The 14,266-nt window shown below is 41.3% G+C and overlaps 1 protein-coding gene across 13 annotated transcripts in view; it reads left to right on the top strand.

The window, feature by feature from the left end:
- The window catches only part of LOC106087000 (LIM and SH3 domain protein Lasp), a 423,009-nt gene that overhangs the window by 253,991 nt on the left and 154,752 nt on the right, over positions 1 to 14,266 (top strand). The window lies entirely within an intron of this gene.

Below are 14,266 nucleotides of genomic sequence, written 5' to 3'. Positions count from 1 at the left end.
TTTTGGTTCAAGACGTTTCAGATTTAGATTTAGCTCTATTATATATTTTCATCCGATTTTAACTAATTCCGCATTAATGTCGTTAATTTTAAGTTGATTTATCATCCTTTTGGTCACTGGCGAATTTTTTACACATCGGTGCAGGTTAGGTGAGGTTGAAAAGAGGGTGCAGATATTAATCCGCCCCAAGCCACTATGGACATACACCTAAGCCAGTTATCGGCTTGTTGTGCGCTCTAAAAACTATAAAGTAACCTCTAAAAAGAAAATTTTAAGTTAGGACTTCCGTGCTACTTACAAAATCCTTAATTGTTTTCAATGCCACTCCCCTAAGTTGGTTCATGTCTGATATTGTGTCTCCACCTTAGTACAGGTATCTGTTGGACGCCAAAGCCGGGCAATGACAAAGGAAATGCTCCAACGTCTCAACATCTTCCCCGCATGCCCTACACATGCTATCACTTGCCGCACCGACTTTACATAAGTGAGCTCGTAGTCCTATGTGTCCCGTTATTATACCAATAGCTATACTGACCTCCTTCCTATTTCCTTTCAGTAATAGCCTTGTCTTCTCACCATCTGGATCCTCCATAGGATTTTCGCCGTCCTACCGACCGTTACGCTGTTCCACAGTGTTGCATACGCATTCGTCGCCCACTCCCTTAACTCTGACTGCGTCGACCCGAAAGGCTTCGGGTTAACCAAGTTTATTGAGGGCAGTCCTCGGGCCTTCACCGCCAATTCGTCTGCCCTTTCATTCCCCCTTACTCCACTATTGCCCGGCACCCAGACGATGCGGATTTTTCCATCCTCAGAGAAGGCGTTAATTTCCTTCTTACTCTGCAAGACTGTTCGTGACTTTACCGTCCTGGTTGTTATTGCCCTTATAGCAATTTTACTGTCTGTAAAGATGTTCACACTCGTCGTCCTGGCGTTAGCACCACACCACTTCACGCATCTCGTGATGGCCGGATCTCCGCCTGCAGGACCGTATAATGTTCAGGCAGTCTAAAACAGATCTCAGTCCCTGGGTTCTCAATGTAGACCCACTCTGTCCTCTAGCTTTGATACATCCGTGTAACACGATCTTTCAGTTGGCAATACTTGGGTTCCGTGCATCCAAGACTGTAACGATGGCAGCAGTGCCTTGGACTCTACCTCAAGGTTCATCTCAGCTATCCGATCGGAAACCTCTTCCCTTCCTTCCAGGTTTCCTATCGTCGCCTCGATTATATGAGCTGCTCCTATCCTGAATCCATTCTCCCATCGCCTTAAATCTCATAGCCGCAGTGGCTGCCTCACACTTAATCTGTATGTCAAAGGGACGGATATCTAAAATAGTCTCCACTGCCCTAGTGGGCGTGGTCCTCATCGCTCCGCCTATGTCAAGACAACCTGTTCTCTGAACTTGTTGTATGTATGGTCCTTATGTTGCACTTTTTAACCATAGCAGTCCACCAAACTACTGAGGTGTAATAAAGTATTGGTCTAATCACGCTCCTGTAGAGCCAGTAGACTATCCTCATTTCAAGCCTACGGTCCGTCTACATAGTGCCCAACATCTGTGAGCCTTTTCAGTACGCTCCTGAATGTGACACTTCCAATTAATTTACCTGTCCAAGATCACACCAAAATATTTGACCTCGTCAGATAACGAAATCGTCTTAAGAGGAAACGTGATGCGTTAAATTGCCCCACTTTCGTCTTTCTCGTGAACAGACAGATTTCAGTTTTCTCTGGGTAAACATTGAGAACTCTGGGTCTAGCCCAGTCATATGCCATATGCAAGACCCTTTCGGCCCTTCTGCATAGCTCGTTCGGATCTTTACCCCTTAGATGTATTATAACACCATCTGCGTAGCAGATGGTAGTCACCCATAGGAGTGGCGATAAAATGCCCCCACTGTGTCGTGCCTTGTGCCACTTCTCCCTTATATTTATGTCATGGGACACACAATTTATCTACCTGTTCTCCAGTCTCTAAGAACCGGGTCCAACCGGTACTGGTCTAAGGTTTGGATTAGTGTGTCCGTCCGCACATTGTTATAAAGCCCCCTCGATGTCAATGCATACCGCTAGGGTGTACATTTTGGCATCGAAGGATTCTTGTATTGCCAAATTTTCTGTTTGAGAGCCTTTGCATTTACAAACCTCTCTTCTCAAAATGTTCACAGCGGGTTCCTTTATGATTCGCCCATTAGATACGGATTTTTGTCAGGATTCTTCATTTCCAATTTTAACGAATTTTCATTCCGAAGACTAAACATGCATACCCAACGAAATGTAGGGTATCAAAAGGTTAGCTATGTCCGACTCTAGCCCGTCCTTAGCTTTTTTTTTGTTTTTACTTCTAAATTTCTTAAGGAAAGCTTGGGTTTTAGTTCAATGCACTGTTCCTTAACGCGTCATTTGTTGACTAACTCATGTTAAATACGATGCGTTGCTGAACGATTGCAAATAATGATAATGTCGTTTGCTATAACTCAACTAATTCATATGCTGGTGGCTGTTGGATGGTGGATATGTTGTCTGATGATGCCAATAAAGACGCATATACAGTTATTCTGCATACCACCATGATGTCTGTGATGCTGATGATGATGATAGTTTGTTATATAAGCAACACCAGTAGCGCTGCATTTTGATTGCAACACATGTTTACACATATTTTCTACTATTTGTGCACGAACAATCATTGCCGCCTTTACATGATGGTGTTTAACTGTGGATCATTTTCTAGTTTTAGCGTAGCCATATCAAAAGCTTTGAATTAAAGACTAGGTATTTTCTTATTAAGCTTTATAACGTGCCAGGGAAGTGGGTAAATTACTTGTTTAATGGCCTTAAAGACACTGATGATCCAATCTAAGGCGGTGAAACCACCCCACGCTCCCTGGGAGAGCGCAAACCTTGTCCTGGTGAGAAAGATGGACATCCCCCAGCTCACAAAGGCGACGGTCCTCATCAAGGGATGGGGCAGTTAATGGGCAATCAAAACCAAGGATTGGTCGCAGAGAAATGGGGGGTCTTTCACAAGGAGGAGAAGGAGGAAGGAACTCTCCTTGTGGTTGGCATTGATCAAGACTGTCTTTTTTAAGGTAGGGAGGACTAGGATAGACAGAAATCCTCATAATGAGACATCAGTCCATGCAGTGGCAGGTGACTCCGCCTCTCTCAATATTGGAAAGACTAGGATAAGCAATGTGATTTAGTGTTTCCCAAACATCCCATTATGAAATTAATGGGAAACTAAACTAACTTCTCAGAATATCAATTGCTGCCCGATTCGAATTTAAGCTCAATGATAAGGGGACCTCCTGTTTCATGCCGAGTCCGAACGGCGTGTCAGTGATGAGGGGATAACCACCGCTGAGAAATGTTTTAAGGTTTTCTTGCCGGCAGGATTTGAACCCGAGCGTTTGGGTATGAAGGCGGGCAGGCTAACCTATGCACCACGGTTAAGCAAAGATCCTAATACTAAAATATCAGGCAGTGCAGTGGCAAGAGACCCAACACAGCCTAACAAACAGGGACCCCACGACGAAACCATCACCGACTTCAAGATTCGGAAGACTAGAATAGGCAAAGATTCTAATATTGAAACATAAGGCATCGCAGTGACAGGAAACTCCATGTAGCCTAAAGAACAGGGAGCCAATGATGGTACTATCACCTACTCCCAAGAAGCCCATTTACATAAGATTTGCATGATTTTGTCTAATCCTGGCATTGAAACATCAGGCAGTACAGGGAATGGAAACTCAGTACAACCAAACGAACTGGGACCCGATGATGGAACCATTACCGAGTTTCTCAATAGTCGGAAGACTAGGATAGGTAAAAAATCTAAAACGATGACATCAGGCAGTGAAGTGACAGGAAAGTCAATGCAGTGTAAAGGACAGAGAGCAGGCGATGAGATCATCACCTACTCCCAAAAGCCCATTTACTGGAGGACCAATAATATCCAGTAATAATCCAGATATACCTCCACAAAAACGAGACAGCTACTCACGCTCTAATGGAGAAAATCAGCAAAGGCAAGATTCATATTGCCTTATTTCAGGAGCCATGGACGACCCGGAACAAGATTTCTGGACTGAACCATATCAACTATCAATTATTCTATGCTGACACTGGTACTCGGCCGAGAACCTGAGTTTTTTTATTTCATAAAAATTTTAATTATATATTCCCCCCAGAGTTGTCAACGTCAGATGCAACAGTGGTGAGACAGGGAGACGGTGGATCATACCTGGCATACCTGGCCATTACCTGCCTTTCGACTCTCCGACACCGCCACCCACGTCGGAGCTGCAACGGTTGGTAAGGAAAGCAATACAGACAGGTCCTAATAGGATACGATCCGCACTCTTACCACATTTCATGAGGTAGCACCAACACTAATAAGCGGGGCCAAGCCCTGGCAGAGTTCTTGAATACTAACGACCTAATAACACTTAATATTGTTAACACCGCTATCTTTGTAAATAGAATTAGGGAGGAGGTATTAGATGTGACGATATGTTCCGAAAATCTGATCGATGAGTTTCAGGATTGGAGGGTCTCCATGGAACACTCTTTCTCTGACCATCGCTACATTAGGTTTAGAATAGCACAGTTAACGCCGAATCCGATAAGCTTCCGGAATAAGTTGAAGACCAACTGGACAAAATTCGGAAGGCAACTCAGAAGAAGACTTGGGCAAGATAATTTAGATTGTCCAAACATAGAAGAGATTGACGAGAATGTCAACAGGATTACGACTGCACTGGTGGAATCCTTCGAAGATAGTTGTCCTCTTCGGGAAAGGAAATCAGCCCAAGAAAAAACCCTGGATGACCGTAGAGATTCGCAATATTGGGAAAGAGGTCCGCAGACTTTTTAACAGAGAACTTTGTAAAAAAGCGGAATTTTATTGGGATGTGTATTACACACAGCTCAAGGAATACAATAACATTACCAGAGCGGCAAAACGTGCCTCCTGAAAGCTTTTCTGCGAACTGGTCGAGCGTTAACGACGCCGCCAAGATAAAAATGTTTCTTTCAAAATCCCATATTCAAACTGAAACTTCAGTGAACGACATGGGAGTGAGAGCGGAGGCAACGGAGGACATGTTGAGGCTTTTGATGGAAACGCATTTTCCACAGGATACAGGGACTCACGGAGACACCGGAATCTTGGAATAATGAGGTTGATCGAAGGCTTATCATATGGTATAGGAATCCTTGAGTAGCTTCAATCCATTTAAGTTACCCGGGCCTGATGAAATATTTCCGGTGTTACTAAACAAGGAGGCGGACTAGCTGGCGCTTCTTCTGACCACTATTTTCACAGCGTGCCTAGGACTTGCATATACTCCGAATGCCTGGCAGGAGGCAGGCGTGGTATTTATACCTAGCCCGGCAAGGCAAGCTATGCGACACCATAGGCTAAAGACCTTACGTCCTTTCTGCTCAAAACCATGGAACATATTGTGGATACCATAATAAAGACATCCAGCGAACTGCTCAAATACAGACAGAATGCCAATGTCAAGGGAAGGTCGGTGGAGACTACCCTGCACGAGGTTGTGCATAAAATAGAAAAATCCTTCGATGACAAAACGTACACACTGGCGGTATGCATTAATATCGAGCAGGCTTTTACCAATGTTCGGAGAGAAACATTGATCCAATGTTCGGAGAGACACATTGATCCTTAGACCAGTACCGGGTGGGCCGGGTCCTTAGAGGCTGGATAAACCATATGCTAAGGAACAGGTGGATAAATTGTGGGTCCCATAACATAAATATAAGGGATTCATTGGCACGGATGCCGACTGAGAAGGGATTTGAACCCGTCTGCTATGCAGACGATGTTATTATACTTCTATGTGGGTTATGCAGAAGGGCCGAAAGGGTCTTGTATATGGCATATGGCTGAGCTAGACCCAAAGGTCTCAATGTTAACCCAGAGAAGACTGAAATATGCCTGTTCACGAGGAACGCGAAGGTTGGACGAATTTAACGCACCACGTTTCCTCAACAAGACGATTTCGATATCTCACAAGATCAAATGCTTAGGTGTGATCCTCGACAGCAAACTGAATTGGATGTGTCATATTTCGAAGAGTACTGAAAAGGCTCACAAATGTTGGGCACTATATAGACGGGCGTAGGCTCGAAATGGGGCCTGAATCCGAGGATAGTCCAGTGGCTCTACAGGAGCGTGATCTTGGACAGGAAAATGAATTGGAAGTGTCACAATCAGGAGCGTACTGAGAAGGCTCACGAATGTTGGGCACTATATAGACGGGCCGTAGGCTCGAAATGGGGCCTGAATCCGAGGATAGTCCAGTGGCTCCACAGGAGCGAGATTGGACCAATACTTACTTAAACCTCAGTAGTTTGTTGGACTGCTATGGAGAAAAGGTGCAACATAAGGACCATACAATAGGTTCAGATAACATGTTGTCTCAATATAGGCGGAGCGATGAGGACCACGCTCTCTAGGGCACTGGGGACTGTTCTAGATATCCGACCCATTGACATACAGATTAAGTGTGAGGCAGCCACTGGGAAAATGGATTGAGGATGGTCATGATAAGGCCATGGGAAAATGGATTGAGGATGAGATCAGGTCATACCATCACGGTACAATCGAGGCGATGGTAGGAAACCTGCATTGGAAGACGTTTTCGATCGGATACTTGAGATGAACTTTGAGGTCAAGTGCGAGGCACTGTCGCCAGCGGAACAGTCTTGAATTGGCGGAACCCTAGTACTGCCATCTGGAAGATCATGTTACACGGAGGGATCAAAGCTAGAGGACAGAGTGGGCCTGGGGGTCTACATTAAGAACCCAGGAACTGAGATCTGTTTAAGGATGCCTGACCATAATACAGTCCTACAGGCGGAGATCCGAGCAATCACGGATGCTTGAGATGTTGTAGTGTTTACGCGAGAAAGTCGATTGTGAACATCTTTACGGATTGTAAAATTGCCATAAGGGCAATCACAACCAGGTCGGTAAGATCACGAACAGTCTTGAATGTAAGAAGAAGATTAACGCCTTCTCTGAGGATGGCAAAATCTGCATCGTTTGGTTGCCGGGCCATAACGGAATAAGGGGAAATAAAAGGGCAGACAATTTGGCGGTGAAGGCCAGAGAATTGCCGTCAATAATCTTGGTTAACTCGAAACCTTTCGGGTCGACGCAGTCCGATTTAAGGGCTTGGGGGAACGTAACGAACATAACACTGTGGCACAGCGAAACAGTCGGTAGAACGGTGAAAACCCTGTGGGATCCAGATCGTGAATAGACGAGGCTATTACTGAAAGGAAGTAAGAAGGAGGTTAGTATAGCTTTTGGTATCATAAGGGGACACATGCGACTACGAACTCACTTACACCAATCCAATCGGTGCCGTAAGTGATGGTATGTGTAGGGCAAGCGAGGAGGGAGATGATGAGACGATGTTGCATTTCCTTTAGCGGGGAAACAATAACAGATATGAACTAACTTTGGACGTGGCATGAAAAACAATTAAGGATTTTGTAATTTTGCAAATTTGCCCATGAACATTCCATTTAGGAACAGGGGGAAACTTTTTACATATCAACGACTGCTGTCCGAATCAAGTTTAAGCTCAATGATAAGGGGCCTACTTTTTATAGCCGACTCCGAACGGCGTGCCACAGTGCAACAGCTTTTTGGGGAGAAGTTTTTACATGGCACAGTTCCTTACAAATGTCGCCAGCATTAGGAGGGGATAACCATCATTTATTTTTCTGATGTTCTCATCAGGATTCTAATCCAGGCTTTCAGCGTCATAGGCGGACATGCTAACCTCTGGGCTACGATGGTCTCCACTTAGATTTTCTATTTCGAGGTTACTTTTTTTTAGTATTTAGAGCGCACAGCAAGCCGATTACTGGGTTTGATGTATGCCCATAGTGACATGAGGCGGATCAATATCTGCACCCTGTTTTCAACCTAACCTAACTTAATACATTTATATTTGTTATATTTCATTTTCTAATTTGTTTTCATTTCTGAAATGTTCCACGGTGTTGTAAAGTTGTTCATGGTGCATGGACAGAGTCAAAGCCTATTCATTTGTTGTTTATATTTGTACGTATATAGAAATGTAACATAGGAATTCATAGTTTTTTTTTGATTTAGTTGCTGCCTCCTCTATATTTGGACTCCACTCAATGAGTAACTGACTAACATAGAAATATTCACGTACATCACGTAATATTTCACTTGATTTGGTTTCCATGTGAATGGCAGGCACATTTCGTTTTCATTCATACTTGAAAATTGTTTATGCGCTGTTTAATCATAATTATTGTATTTATAGAAAAAAGGTGCTAATTGGAGTTGTTGTTGTTGTGTAAATGCATATTTACATTTATGGTTGTTCACTAATTAAGGCATTAAACGTTTTTCCACGTGAATTATTCCCACGATTTCGAGTGGTTTGCCACACATGCTATCTCATGTATTATTATGAGGAAAGTTTATGGATGAAAATTGTAAAGTACACATTTTATCATCATTTACTTATAAAGGCTAAATGGTTATTGGCCATTTATGAGGTTGCATGCTGTGAATAATCAATAATGAGTTGTTTGCACTAAAAATAGTTATCAAATTTCAATTCGCCCAAAAAACAAGTTTTGCATTTAAGATATAAACTTTGATTTGCACAAAAAAAATGTCGAAATTTTACTGTTGATCCTGTCTTTGGACTCTATTTTTACCCTAGACCACCACTGTGGTACAGGCTATTATTAGTTTGTGCCTTTGTTTGCAACGCTAAGAACGAGAAGAGCTAGACCCATTGATAAGTATACCGATCGACTCAGAATAACTTTCTGATTCGATTTAGGCACGTCCGTCCGTCCGTCTGTCTGTCCCTCTGTCAGTCCGTATATTCTTGTAATCAAGGTACAGGTCATACTACTTAGCATATCTGCAAGATTTCATCAAAATTGTTCCAGATTTGGATATAGCTCCCATATATAAAGGGTGATTTTTTTGAGGTTAGGATTTTCATGCATTAGTATTTGACAGATCACGTGGGATTTCAGACATGGTGTCAAAGAGAAATATGCTCAGTATGCTTTGACATTTCATCATGAATAGACTTACTAACGAGCAACGCTTGCAAATCATTGAATTTTATTACCAAAATCAGTGTTCGGTTCGAAATGTGTTCATTCACCGTTCAGCGATGAGGCTCATTTCTGGTTGAATGGCTACGTAAATAAGCAAAATTGCCGCATTTGGAGTGAAGAGCAACCAGAAGCCGTTCAAGAACTGCCCATGCATCCCGAAAAATGCACTGTTTGGTGTGGTTTGTACGCTGGTGGAATCATTGGACCGTATTTTTTCAAAGATGTTGTTGGACGCAACGTTACGGTGAATGAACACATTTCGAACCGAACACTGATTTTGGTAATAAAATTCAATGATTTGCAAGCGTTGCTCGTTAGTAAGTCTATTCATGATGAAATGTCAAAGCATACTGAGCATCTTTCTCTTTGACACCATGTCTGAAATCCCACGTGATCTGTCAAATACTAATGCATGAAAATCCTAACCTCAAAAAAATCACCCTTTATGTATTGCCCGGTTTGCACTTAAATGGCTGTATTAACTGCAATTTTCAACCGATCTGCCCAAAATTTGGCACTTGATGGGTTTTTTACTGATCTTAACCTTGAGCAAGATTTCATCAAACTCAGTCTAGATTTTGATATAGCTTCCATAAACATGTATCGCCCGATTTGCACTTTAATGGCTGTAGTAACTACAATTTTCAGCCGAACTGCACAAAATTTGGCACTGATTTTTATAACTTAAATCACTACTGTGGTACAGGGTATTATAACTTAGTGCATTTGTGTGTAAAATCCAAAAGGAAGAGAGATAGACCCATTGATAAGCAAACCGATCTATGTCCGTCTGTCCATGTTAATTTGCGTACAAATTTGGAATGGGCATGTTTTTCGGCCTAAAAAAACAAAATCTGAAATCCAAATCTGAAAAAATCTTTTCAGATTTGGATATAGTTCCCATATATATGTTTGTCCGATTTGCACTAATACAGCAATAAAATGGTCATTTGTTAACCGATTCTCTCGAAATTCGACAGGAACGGTTTTCCTATGACTCTCGATATTACAGGTAAATTTCATAGAAATCGGTTCAGATTTGGATATAGCTCCCATATATAAGTTCGCCCGATTTGCAGTAATACAACAATAGAATGGTCATCTGTTAACCGATTCTCTCGAAGTTTGGCAGGAAGGATTTTCTTATGACTCTCGATATTACTTTTAAATTTTATAGAAATCGGTTCGGATTTAGATATAGCTGTAATATATATATATATATGACATATGTGTCGCCCGATTTGCACTTTTATGGCTATAGTAGCAACAATTTTCAAACGATCTGTTCGAAAAAGTCGATTTAAATATAGCTCTCATAGTAAATATATAGTAAATAAGATGGCCGCAGCGTGCTCGATGGGTGGACGGAAGCACGTGTAACACTGTGGAACAGTGAAACTGTCTGTAGGAGGATGAAAATTTTATGGGGAGATCCGGATCGTGAGAAGACGAGATTATTACTGAAAGGAAGTAAGCAGGAGGTCAACGTAGCTTTCGATACCATAATGGGGCACAAGTGATATGTGTACGAACAAACTTACACCGAATAGGTGTGAAAAGTGATAGGGAAAATTTCCTTTGTCATTACCCGGCTTTCGTGGCAGGCAGACAATGGCACATAAGCGGGTACACAATACTAGACATGAACCAACATTGGGGCGTGGAAGGGAAACTATTGAAGAATTTGCTAGTTCCATAGAATTCCCAACTCAACCTGTTCCTAGGTTACTTTTCAGTATTTAGAGCGCACAAAAAGCCGATTACTGGCAGGATTGATATCCCATTCTCTTTTCAACCTTACCTTACATAACCTAAGTTATTACATAAGCCACCCCGATATCAGCACTGAGTGATTCAACTCAGATCATACCTTTAGATAGAGTTGCCATATACCCCGATATGCTGTTTAAGGATCTTAAGCCCATTTTTTAACCGTATTTCGTTGAAATTTATATAAGAGTGAGTTGGACAAGGCCCCCCATTGGGCCACCCGATATCCGGGCCGAGTTAGGTCCACATCAGACCATATTTAAATGCTATATAGTCCGATCTTTCGATTAATGGTCCTAATCCCATAAAAAGCCACCGTGGCGCAGAGGTAAGCATGTGCGCCGATGACGCTGAACGCCTGGGTTCGAACCATAGCGAGAACATCAGAAAAAATTTCAGCGGTGGTTATGCCCTCCTAATGCTGACGAATTTTGTGAGGTACTGTACCATTTGGTATGACAGCCATGTAAAAACTTCTCCACAAAGAAGGAGGCCCCTTATCAGAGAGCTTAAAACTTAAATCGGACAGCACTCTTTGATATGTAAGAAGTTTGTCACTGTTCCTTAATGGAATATTCATGAATAAAAAGAGTATTTATTGCCCGATTTCGATGAAATTTGAAACATGACTTGTATAATCTAGGATTCTCGTTACCTGAACGAAATATGATACACATGGACCCATATTTGGGTATTACTATGGATATAACAGAGTTGTAATAAAATAGGGTAATAATTATATCCATGGTAGTGGGTATCCATAGTTTGGCTCAGCCGAACTTAATGCTTTTAACTTCTTCTTGCAATAACAGGTTGTGTTTAGCACATAACATTTTGGCAGCAATGGTTGTATTTGCTAATTGTTGTTACAGAGCCACATCGATTGGCATCAAAAGCTGAAAACACATTGAAATTACATTACACTTGATTTTAAAACTTGTTTGCGTTAACCAATAGAAAAAATGTTTACCAATCTCAAACCAATATCTATCAGTCATAGTTTTCGCTGTGAAACATTGACATAGGTATAAAAGGAACGGATTGATATGCTTTCATTTGTACTTTGTAAAACAATGATAATAAGTATGCGCATGCGTGACTGCGTGGACTTGGCACACAAAATATTGAACAACAGGGGTTGCGATTGATAGATAATTTTGACGGCTATTTGTACTAAGACACTAATCCCAATTAGCACTGGGGTTATAGAGCAGATCTTTCTGGGAAGAACGAAAAGTCTGCCATTATAATCCTATTAAAAATTTGCATAAGGCTTTTTGTGCCAATGGAGTTTATAGTTGTAATAGTTTTTGTGGCACCCTGAAATATCGGTCTCTGTATATTTACTCAAAATAAACTTTAGACGAATAATGCTATCCGCTTAAACATTTGCTCATATATCTTGAGTCCCTAGAAAATCCATGTTCATTCTGCTTTAATTTATTATCGTTTTACTACCATAATTTTTCTTCTTTTGTAATGCAATCAACCCAGAAAAACCATGTTTCGAATCGTCAACAACATTGTCCATCGATGTTTTTATGATTAAAAGTAAATTAAGAATATCCAACATCAATTGTTTCATTTTTTTAAATGGTTGCAAAATAAGAAAGAAAACTGAACGAATGAAGCTTTAAAACATAGGGGAACACAATCTATGACATGACAAAATTTATGATTTTTATTACATTGTTGAAGCTGTCAGCTGATATGATTTAAAGCATCCACTAACTAGTCCGGTTCTACCAAATAAAAATGTTAAACGTCAGCTCTCCTTCCTGATTCACTCCCCCAGTATGGGAAACAATCAATGTCCTATATTTGATAGCCCAACAAACATTAATAGTGTCTTTTTGGGTTTCTCAATCAACAAAAGCAACCAATCAATTTTTTTTACTTTTTACTAACATAGCAGCCTGCTGCAGACGCTTGATCTTTCTCTTCTTCATACACTAACAGATTGATATTCAAATTACCTTTTAGCTGGGTAATCTATATTCATGACCCAGCCAACATAATTGTTTCTCATGGATTATACGATGCACTGTGGTTCAAGCCTCGAAAACAAGTGGAAGTATGTCCACAACTTGTTATCTGTTGATTGAGCGGTACAAAATGTTCTAGATAAAGTGAAATTTTCCAATTTGTTGTAACTATTATAAACTAAAAACTACCAACTAACTTAGGCAATATACAGTAGACTACGGATATAAGAAAGTCCCAAAAATTCCAACTTTTTTTGTCCATAGAAGAAACAAGTTTTTTTTAACAAATACCTTCAGATACAGGAATTATTTTTCTTATATGAGTAGGTTCCATGCTGTGCTTTAATTGGCTACGACAGAACATTTGTTTCAGTAGCCGAACGTAGAATAGCGCTCCAAGCGCCTCGATCTTCTGCGCTCATTTTATAATCTCTGACATCAAGTTCCGAGGTGTCTCCCACCACTTGATCTTTCCATCGGGCTGTTGGTCGTCCCGGTTTTCCTTTACCACCGTTCTTGCCTTCAAAAGACTTCTTTGCTGGAGCTTCTTTATTTATTCTCATTACATGACCTAGCCAACGCAGCCGTTGTATTTATTTTGATAGGTGTAACTCGTCGTCATACAGCTCATACAGATCGTGGTTCATACGACGCCTATATTCTCCATTAACGCAAACGAGTCCACATATTTTACGAAGAATCCTTCTCTCAAACACTCCAAGCACTGCCTCGTCAGCTTTCACAAGTATCCACGCCTCAGAATCATGTAACAACGCGGATAGTATCAGTGTCTTGTATAGTGTACTCTTCGTCTATGGAGAGGTGGCCTTGTTTCTAAACGGCCTACTTATTCCAAAATAGCATTTGTTTGCCAGTATTATTCTTCGCTTTTTTTCAAAACTGGTGTCATTCATTTCGGTTACGGCGGTGACGAGGAAGATAAAGTTGCTGACTATTCTCCATTTTCTCTATCCCATTTTCCATTTCCATTCCATCTCCATTTTCTCTATCCCGTTTTTACTGACTCTCTTTCAATTCTTTCAAAGGCTGCAGTTACTACATCCGGTGACCGACCTATGATGTCGATGTCGTCGGCATAGGCGAGTAGCATGTGTTCTCTTGTGATTAGTGTGCCATATCTATTCACATCTGCATCTCGTATAATCTTCTCCAATAGGATATTAAAGAGATCATACGATAGGATGTCACCTTGTCTGAAACCTCGTTTGGTCGTAAATGGTTCGGAGAGATCCTTTCCTATTCTTGCTAAGGAACGCGTATCAGCAAGTGTCATCCTGGAGAGTCTTATTAATTTTCCAGGTATACCAAACTCAGACATGGCT

Source organism: Stomoxys calcitrans, chromosome 1 (assembly GCF_963082655.1).
Source record: "Stomoxys calcitrans chromosome 1, idStoCalc2.1, whole genome shotgun sequence".
NCBI classification, from domain to species: Eukaryota; Metazoa; Arthropoda; class Insecta; order Diptera; family Muscidae; genus Stomoxys; species Stomoxys calcitrans.
The sequence above is the reverse complement of the archived record's forward strand: the minus strand, read 5'-3'. Positions and strand labels throughout refer to the sequence as shown.